The following is a 10,252-nucleotide window of genomic DNA, read 5'->3' as shown; positions in this document are numbered from 1 at the left end:
TATCGCATAACCACTTAGTTAACCCAACTAGTCATGTGATTGCCTGGTCTGGGCCACAGAAGAGCTTCAGATCCAGCAGAAGGACCGATATTTTCTCCTCTGTGTTCAGAGGAGGAACAAGAAGGTCAATGCCACTACAAAATTATTCACGTGCATGTTTCTAAGCAAACTGTCTGAAATCGACTTCATCGTGACAGCATGAGGTCTCAGTGTCCTTTAGTCTGGAACTGTGCTCACAGACCAGTGCTGTGTAACTCAACTGGCATTTGCCAAAGAACACCAGAACCGGCAGGTCTGCCGCTGGGGTCCTGCTCTCTTCGGACGAGAGCAGGTTCACAATGAGCACATGTGAGAGACGCGAGTCTGGAGACATCTTGGCAAATGTTATACTGCCTGCAACATTATGCATTAGATGTTGTTTTTGATTCAGGTCGGCGTCGGAATCATGCATGACTGCAGCGCACTGAAGTGTATTGTAGAGCTGTCACAATCTTCCTCCCTGCTGCGCTGTGCTCCTCACACAAAGGAGCAGCAACCAGTCCTGCTCCTCGGTCGATGCCTTCCTTTGGCCCTGTCCAGCTCTCCTCATGTAACGGCACAGTTCCTGGTATCCTCTTCACTCTTCTGAAACTGGAACAGCAAACTTTCTTGCAACAGCATATAAGGATGTACAATCCTCCTAACTGGACAGATTGATATCCATGAAGTTTAGCTGACTTTGTGTTATAGTGTGATTATCAAGTGTTCTATTAATTTGTGTGGCAGTGTATTTTCAGACACATTTAACCCATTCACTCAGTGAGTGCCCAAGGAGCAGTGTGTAGGGTACCTCAGGGTAGCCATTCAGTGGATTTGAACCCCCGACCTTCTGATCATGGGCCACCACTCTACCTGAGCCATCCCTGCCCCAATGCTTAAAATAACAAATATACTATGGTCATAAAATTTAAAATTAACTGATTTTGAGCAGGTATTGGCAAAGTATTTTATGTTTCTTTATGGCAAAAAATGTTTTTTTTAAAAAAGAAGGAAACTCTCCTGAACTACCACAGCACTATATACACATTGACATACAACATTACATTTAAAGATACCATTTAGAGTAATGAATGACAGTGCAGTTTAAAAGTTCAACTTTTAAGAAAGCAGTTGACTGAAGCCTTAACTCATAGCTGTCATTAAAACCTGTGATTAATACTATTGCTCCCAGGTTTATTGTTCTCCTGCTGTAAAGCTCCAAGGACTGGAAGATAGACTCGCCACCCCAACCCTTCTACAATTTATAAACCCACTCCATGGTCTATTCAGTCCCAGTGTTCACCCTTGGTATAGATTAAAGTGGACACTGATAAAATAGTTCAATCGTGGCAGTGTTGCCTGGTAGGGATCAAATCTAATTACTCTAACTCTGACCTCTGCAGCACCATTGTTTGACCACCTCAGAACTACTCTATGGATTTCACCATTGCTATTAACCAACAGAGCGGCAGCAATTTCACTTTATTACTTCAGTTTTGTTTTTTGTTGTTGTTTTTGTTGTGCTCAAATGTCAGGGTGAGCCTGACTTTTTACAGTAAACACTCCTTGGTATCAGTTATTTTGTGATGCTTCTCTTCACATCTTTGTGCAGGGGCGAAGATAAGCACTAGTCATGCAGACTCTTGATTGAACACTTAAGTCAAAACCTTAAGCTCTACTAAGATACTGATAAAGAAAATGGAGTGGAGATAATATAGTACAGATGGTTATGACCTTTGAGTGTCCAGGCTAGAGGACAGGCCCATCACTCTGTTTTACTCTTGGTATGATTTTGCTTAAATCTTAATCGGGATTAGCTTTAGTATGTGATATATTTAACACTTGAAACAGCCAGCAAACTATAGGCTATACTAACTTTAGATAAGAAAATTGATGCTACTGCAAAAATAGTCGTTGTTCAATTGCAAAAACTGTCACAAAATTGCTCAAAATTGCCATAGAATTAAGTTCTATGGCAATTCATCAGCAACAAAAAATAGTTTCTATAGAGAAATTAGTCATGACTGATGTAATCTCTGCTTCACAGTGTAGCAAATCAACGTGACATTATAGCTACATTCGTATTGTTTTTAACCTTCGTTTGACACCTGATCCATATGTGCAAATTTACTCCAACCTCACACTAAGAAAAAGTCAACGTGAGGTCACACAGCTGCTATGAAGTTCTCCATTTTCCATAAAGCCTGATAAAAGGTTCACTTCAGCATGGTTAAAGATCGGACTTATCATGTGATATATTGGTGTGTAGATCGTATAACTAATAAAATGCAATAGTTGCTTAGCAGAGCGTGGTGGAGCACTACATTGGCTCTTTCCTTCTTTTATCTCTTTGATGCCCAGATGAAATCTATAGCCAGTAAGATGAGAGATGATTCTGTGATTAAACTATGATTTTAAGTTGCTTATGTTGGGAGAAAGATGTTTAGAGGATTCAGTATTAAATCTCTTAGTGAGGAAATTGTCTCACTGTTTGAGCAACAGTAAGTGTAAAACTGTGGAAAGTCATGCTGCCTGACACCAGCACCATGGAGAGCACCGTTTCCACAGAGGGCAGCCTGGGGTGAAAACTGGAGAGTATGAGACCAGCTGTTCTCAATCAAAGTAATGAGTCTCCCACATCAGAGCTTGACCCGGACTAATTTTAAATTACTAAAAGTCCATCCATTTTCCCATGACCAATTCAGAATCTGTAGGCCGTCATCCTACTCGGACATTTTCTAAGGTAATGTATCTCCATTCAACTTCTTAAAAAACCTTAATATTGCATAGTGGCTTTGCAGTTGTCCCTTATTCCAGCAGGTTCTGTTAAAAAGAAAGATTTGAATGATATTCTCTAAAAGTTAATTCCTGACAATAATTATTATACGCGTTTCAAAAGGGAGACACATTGTACTTTGAATGCAGTATTGCGTATAGCAGCTACCTCAGAGACCTTGACTACGTCCTTCATGATAAGGGGTATACAGCCAGCTGGTGGCTCATCATTACAGACACATGATACCTCAAATGATTGTAGCTCAGTGGAGCGTGTGCTCTGAAGCTCTCTGGTACAAGGCAGCCAAGTCACAGCTGATATATCTATCACAGCAGACTTTGGGGAGTAGTTATATTAACATCCTCCTCAAAGCAAAGTGAGATACAAACATAGATACCACCCATATTACTCTTTAGCAGCACAGAAAATAGGTTACAGTTTAGAAAATAAATTGACAAATTTACACCTAGAAAGCCATTTCTGTCTATTTCTGTATGTTTGGACTATAATAGAAATTCTTTTTAGAAGAAAAACCCAAAAAACATCACAGTTATAAATGAGACTGCAATTTTATTGATTTAAGTTGAGTTATTGTTTGATTTAAATGTTATATAGCACTGTATGGAAGCAGATCACTAGAAATACATCAATAAAGCCACCTGAGTGTAGTAGCAACATCAATTAAAGCTTAAGGAGCCACTGAGATGTACACCCAATGACTTGGTTGAAATGTTTTAAAGCCTGATAGATGTGAGTGTGTGTACAGAAAGATGAACATGTTACTGTTTGCCAATAATACACATAAATAACTTGTATGTGCTGTGTGGAACACATTTATTGGCTTTCTTCATTAAAACCAACATACATTAACCTCTTGAAGTTTCCAGTCAACCCACAATTCAAAGTTGAGTCAAAACCTTTAGCTCTACTAAGATACTGATAAAGAACAAATAGTTCCAATATTTTATTTTAATTTTTCCAGCATAGAAAACCCCATCAACGAACAAATGCAGCTCAAGCGCTGAGATAATAGGACAAGAAATAGCACAATAATAATAATCAAGAGAGAAAGACAAAAGAGAAAGAAAACATTAAAATTAGAAACTACTAGTATCCATAATAAATTAATGTCATGAATATGTAATAAACAGGGAAATTGTAGTGCCCGGTACACATTTATACAACGTGAGCTTTCTCAAGGTGAAAAACAGAGTCCAGGATTTTGAGAAAACATTTGCTGTGGTGTTTGCAGGTATCAAACTTTTTCCAATTGAATGACTGATAACATGTCATTGAGCCAGACACTGAAGGAGGGAGGAACAGCGGACTTCCATTCCTTTAGAATAAGTCTTTTTGCAATCATCATTCTGAGATCAATTGGCACCCGCACAGTGATAAAGAACAAATAGTTGAGATAATATAGTGCAGATGGTTACAACCTTGTGTCCAGGCTGAGGACAGAGCTATCCCTCTGTCTTATTTTTGGTATGATTTCATGGCTTAAATCATAATCAGGATTTGCTCTAGTATGTGAGATTAACTCTTGAAATGACCGGCAAACTCTAGGTTTTGGTTTAACTTGGTGACACGTTTTATTGTTTTAGTGAAATCCTATCACAGCTGATCAGGGTCTAAGATGACATCTTGAAATGTCATGTTTTGTGTCATCCAAACAAAAGACAGTTTTCAGTGTCTGAAAACTGAGAAAATCATTAAACCCTCACATTAGAACCAAACAATGGATGTTATTTCAAAAATAATGAACTCAATACTCAATTGTCAAAGCTGTCTCACACCTCAAATGCATCACAGAGAAAGCATTCATCATCAACAAAAACAACAACAACTTTTATAAAGGAATTAATCATGTTTTCATTTAAGACCGATGTAGCACATAGCTCACCGTAATGCAATTTTGCCAGACAACTAAACAATTAGCTCAGCCACTAAAAGAAATTAATAACTGATACATGCAGAGCCAATATAAAAGTATAAAGTGCAATATCAAGTTAAAATAAGACAACTACAAGCAAGACTTGGATATATGGCAACTGTTCAAATCAGAGCCTAGTCAATACATTTTGTATTATTTACACATTTTACATTGATATCAGTAAATTGACATCTGTATTTATAACAACCGAGAAATGAAAATTAAAAAGAGAAATGGCCTTCAACCTTGTTTAAGTGTTGCTATTGCATAGATTGTTGTGTAATCCACAACTTGGGAGATCTGTGTCTGAAAGGGGGAAAGAGAAAAATAAATAAATAAGAATAGGCTGATATGTAGGATTTTGAAATCACCAAATTGGTATCCGTTTTAGCAGTCCTATATCAATGAGGCGGTAGTTCATAACCTCACATTTATATACACACAAACAGCAAAGTTTTACTTATCCATGGTCCGAAAGTTTGCCGCAGTCCCCAATGAGAAAGTTTTAACAAATGTATCCAATATTTTGTCCCGAAGCAACATAAGAGTGTCTTTGGCAGTGAAAAAAATACCTGCAAATGCTGCACAGCCAGCGGCAGGCTGTTTTCAGTTTGTACACTAGCAAATTAGCGGCTAACAGCTACTAACATGATAACAGTTTAATTAGCCTCTGTGCTGCAGGTGTGTTAGTCATGTGACATTCTTGCATAACGTGACCAACAGACTGGGAAAAATGCCCACCTAAGTGCAGAAGAAGATGAAGTATTTCTGACAGCAAACATATCTTCCAGCTGGCAAACAAAGTTGGCAAGCTAACACTGCCCACTTCCTTGTGCCAAAGTGGCTGATGCTAAAGCGAACTTGGAAAGGTCCTGTGGATAGTTATGAGGAGCTAAGCTTCACCACAAAGTGGGCTATTAGTTGTATCATTAAGAAAATGTTAACTGAACAGCTAACTACATGACAAAAATGTAAAAAATAAATAAATAAAATCAACCCTGTAACTCAACAAATTTCCTGTTTATTTGTTTACATGTATTCAGTCACCACTGCTGCCTAAATAAAATTTAACTTGTGTGATAAGATATTCTTTGAACAAAAGGAAAGAGGGAATTAAGAGAAGTGTAAATCTTTGAGTGAATGATGAATTGTATGACATAATCATGAGTTTATGTGATTAGTAGGCTAAGTATAATGCAGTCAACCTCATAAGTGAGAATGGACAGCAAATTGTTATTTACACTGTACAAGAGCAAATGCCTGAAGACCTCTATCATGCTTCATTAACTGGCCAAATTGTTGTAATAAATAATAGCATCCCTCTGTGCTGTGAAGAAGCTTTGAATAAGTTTTATTTTGCATATTAAATAAAAACGTTAAAATATGTGCGTCTCAGCAGTGTAAATGATATACAGCCTAGGGCTTTCCTGGTGATTTCTATTACTTTAATACTCATTACCCTCCTTTATCCATTATATTTAAAGCACACTTACATTAATATCTCCTGAGGTTTAAGCCTTGTCAGTTTGATTTGCACTGGTATCCAAAAGGGGGAGGAAAAAAGAAAAGAAAAACAGGATTATACTGGATATTTTTTGGCAGATTTGTCTCCTGACACACCCCCATGAATTAGATTGCTGAAAGTGACAGATTAATTACTCTCTCTTGTTAAGACCGGAGATGAACCGAGAAAAACACAAATAAAAATATATACTTTTCAATCACATGTGGATCAGGAAACTCACAAGTCTTAATTTCTGCAGTGAGTAAGTCAGGGGAGTCATGTGTCTTTATTAACCTTTACAATTAAAAGTTAATCTATAAAATAAGATAATTCATATTTATTGCAAAACTAGCAGAGGATAGCTTCAAATGATATCATGCACAACCGCGATGACTTATTAAACTATAATGGAGTCGGTAAGCACACAGCTAATACTATTTAACAGCGACAAAACAGGTTAAATTCTAACCAATGTGAGAGAATATATAAGTCACACGTACACGTGACAGAGATGAAATGAGAGAGCAGCAGGCATAAACTCAAAGATACAGGGTTTCAGTCGTTTCAGTGTCCAAATAAGCAGGCAACGGATTTCAGAACCAGGTGTGAAATTTGAGATTTTTCAATGTCTAAACTAAATTTTTTGAGGATTTTCTTCTCATAATACAAAAGCTGGGATGTGCCTTGTGTTAGTAAGTGAACGACAAAAATGCAAAGCAGTTCACAGCTACACAAAAAAAACTCCTGTTCAACAAGTAGTATTAAAATAAAGGCATCTAGCAGCACAAAATCTTGTAAGCCTGTTTTGACAGTGACTTGCGAGACTGGGTTACTAAAAAGCTCTGGATGAAAACCAAACGAGCCGTGTCTTGGCCGTGAGGATTGCCACTCCTTGTAGAAGAGTCAGTGCAACATCCTGGAAGCTGATACAGAAAGTCTTAATGCAGTGACTATATATATTTTATAATTCACTAAACCTAGGCCAAAAGGCTAATGCAATTTAATGAAGGCATAACTTCAACTTCATAATAACAGATTTAGTGGTTCAAAAATACAATTTTATATTAGTAAAAGTCAGACAACACGGCCATCAGGTTTGGACCAGAATGGATGCCAGTTTGCCAACACTGACTGAGGTTCAGCACAGCAGTCACTCTGAATATTTTCAGCACATTCCTCTCTGGTACTTAGCAGTGACCTCTGTTCACTTAACTGTCATTTTGAAAAATAACAGCCAGTCACACGCTGTACATCTGCCAGACTGTTTGGTCAAAAGCCTTTTGATTTTAGTGCCTTTCTGGATCTTTTTCAGACACTTAGCCAAATAGCTGCCAGTGGTAATCACATGCAGATATTAGCACTTTCAGCAGGTCATGGAATCTGGAAATAGCTTGTTTGGCCTGTGAAAGCACAAAGACCTGCTCAGTAAGTGTGTGCTGTGTGTGTATGTGTATATATAATCCCAAAAGGTATTCACTCACCCATCCAAATCATTGATTTTCAGGTGTTATACACCTTCTTTGGTTACAAATGTATAAATGCACTTCTACAAACATCTGTGGAAGAATGAGTCTCAGGAGTTCAGTTGTTTGAATCGTATCTGTTATTAATCTTTGTCTCTCTTCCACAGCATGTCTTTATCCTGTCTTCCTTCTCTCACCCCAACCGGTCGCAGCAGATGGCCGCCCCTCCCTGAGCCTGGTTCTGCCGGAGGTTTCTTCCTGTTAAAAGGGAGTTTTTCCTTCCCACTGTCGCCAAAGTGCTTGCTCATAGGGGGTCATATGATTGTTGGGCTTTTCTCTGTATCTATGAAGCGCCTTGAGGCGACATTTGTTGTGATTTGGCGCTATATAAATAAAATTGAATTGAATTGAATTGAATTGAAATTTCTCTCTAGCAAATATTCCACAGTCAACTGTTAGTGGTATTATAACAAAAGTGGAAGCGATTGGGAATGAGAGCAACTCAGCCAAAAAGTGGTAGGTCACACGAAATCAGAGTGGGGTCAGCTGATGCTGAGGTGTATAGTAAATGGACTAATTCTTGTAAAGCACTTTCCTACTCTACCTGGGCACTCAAAGCACATACAACATGCCTCATTCACCCATTCACACCCAATCATTCAAGCAGTTTTTTCTTTGCTTTAGTGCTTTCTATCTAAAACTCACACACATTCCCATTCCACTGGATGCATCCGAAAGCAACTTGAGGTTCAGAATCTTCAGAACCTTACATGCAGGGGTGTAAAGCACCAACGGACTCTAAAGCAATGGAGACGTGCTCTCTGGAGTGACGAATCACACTCCTCCGTCTGGCAATAGTCCAACGTGGAAGAACTTGACTGGCCTGGCAACGTGGAAGTCCTGACCTCAACCTGACAGAACACCTTTGGGATGAATTATAGCAGAAACTGCAAGCTAAGCCTTCTCATCCAACATCAGTGTCTGACCTCATAAATGCACTTCTGTAGGAATGGTCGAAATTCCCATAAACGCACTCCTAAACCTTGAGGAAAGTCTTTCCAGAAGGGCGGAAGACATTGCTGCAAAGGGTTAGCTGACATCATATTAAACTGGAGAATGCATTTCCTGAAGAAACTGCAGTGTGAATGCTGACAGATGGATGTTTTGAGCTGAAATGTAATAGCTATAATGCTGTCCATTTAAATGGTATTACCTGTACATGCAACCAATATGTCAGCTTACCAAAGAATAACTGAAACAATATCTATAACAAAAGAGGACAATTTATTCAGAGTCTGACAGCACCTTACCTTGGTCCAAATACTCGAGGTCTAGAAGAATATGTAGCAGCCGCTGATCCCTCAATGGCACCAGTAAGACAGCAGGACAGCAGGGCCTCTTCCTCAACAGAAAACTCTCCTCCACCACTAGCAAGAGAATGAACACGTGTGTGTGATTTACATTGCTGTGCTTGAGAGCCACCATCTACCGGAACCAAATTCCTTGTATGTGTCTGCACATATACTTGGCCAATAAATTCCGTGTTGGGAAGGTTACTTTTAAAATGTATTCCATTACAGAATACATGCCCCAAAATGTATTCTATAACGTATTCCGTTACGTTACTCAATGAGAGTAACGTATTCTGAATACTTTGGATTACTTATTATATTATCATGCTGTTTACAACTACATGAATGTACTATTGCTGTGATTTATTACTGTTACTGAAGGTCCGCGGCTCCGAACCGTAGTAAAGGGACCTCTGGCTAATACGGTGGGTTCCGTGTGGGGCTTGTAGCCGAAAACTAGCTTTACTTTGTTGTCTGGGTCAACTTTGCTAGAGACAGAGAGAGGCGTTGAAAGGCTGCTCCAAAGGAACTTGTTGTTTTTGGAGGAAAACACGAACACGGTGTACAGTCGAGTCTTAATAGCTTACTTACAACTGGGCTTGTCAGGCACTCTCCTTGGCTGCAGTGGTTATTATTATATTTACATGCTTCCAGCTCCCGTTTTTGCTCGACAGCTCGTACTTTTCCTTTTTCTCCCTCCTCGCTCACAGACACATAACGTGTATAGCAGTCCATTCTTCCTGCAGCACGGACTACACTGCCTATGATGCTACATTCTTTAGAGCTATGCCTGTAGCATTTTGCCTATTAGCTTAGCACAACAACAACAAAAAGGCCTCTCTCACCGAGGAAACACGCAGAGAGAGAGAGAGCGTAACCCTGTAACCATGGCAACCGTAAAGCTGCCGCCTAGAACAACAGAACATAGCTGTCAAACAAAACCCAAACAGTCCTGACCTGCGACAATGTGAAACAGGGAAGTACTGCCGTGTAATCCATTTATTTCAACAAAGTAACTGTATTCTAAATACCACCTTTTTAAACGGTAACTGTAACGGAATACAGTTACTCATATTTTGTATTTTAAATACGTAACGGCGGTACATGTATTCCGTTACTCCCCAACACTGCCAATAAACACGATTCTGATTTAAGGCTACTGTGATATCACCGCTAGCTCATACAAGCTTGCTCTCCACGTGAGCT

Source organism: Neolamprologus multifasciatus, chromosome 8 (assembly GCF_963576455.1).
Source record: "Neolamprologus multifasciatus chromosome 8, fNeoMul1.2, whole genome shotgun sequence".
NCBI classification, from domain to species: domain Eukaryota; kingdom Metazoa; phylum Chordata; class Actinopteri; order Cichliformes; family Cichlidae; genus Neolamprologus; species Neolamprologus multifasciatus.
The sequence above is the reverse complement of the archived record's forward strand: the minus strand, read 5'-3'. Positions refer to the sequence as shown.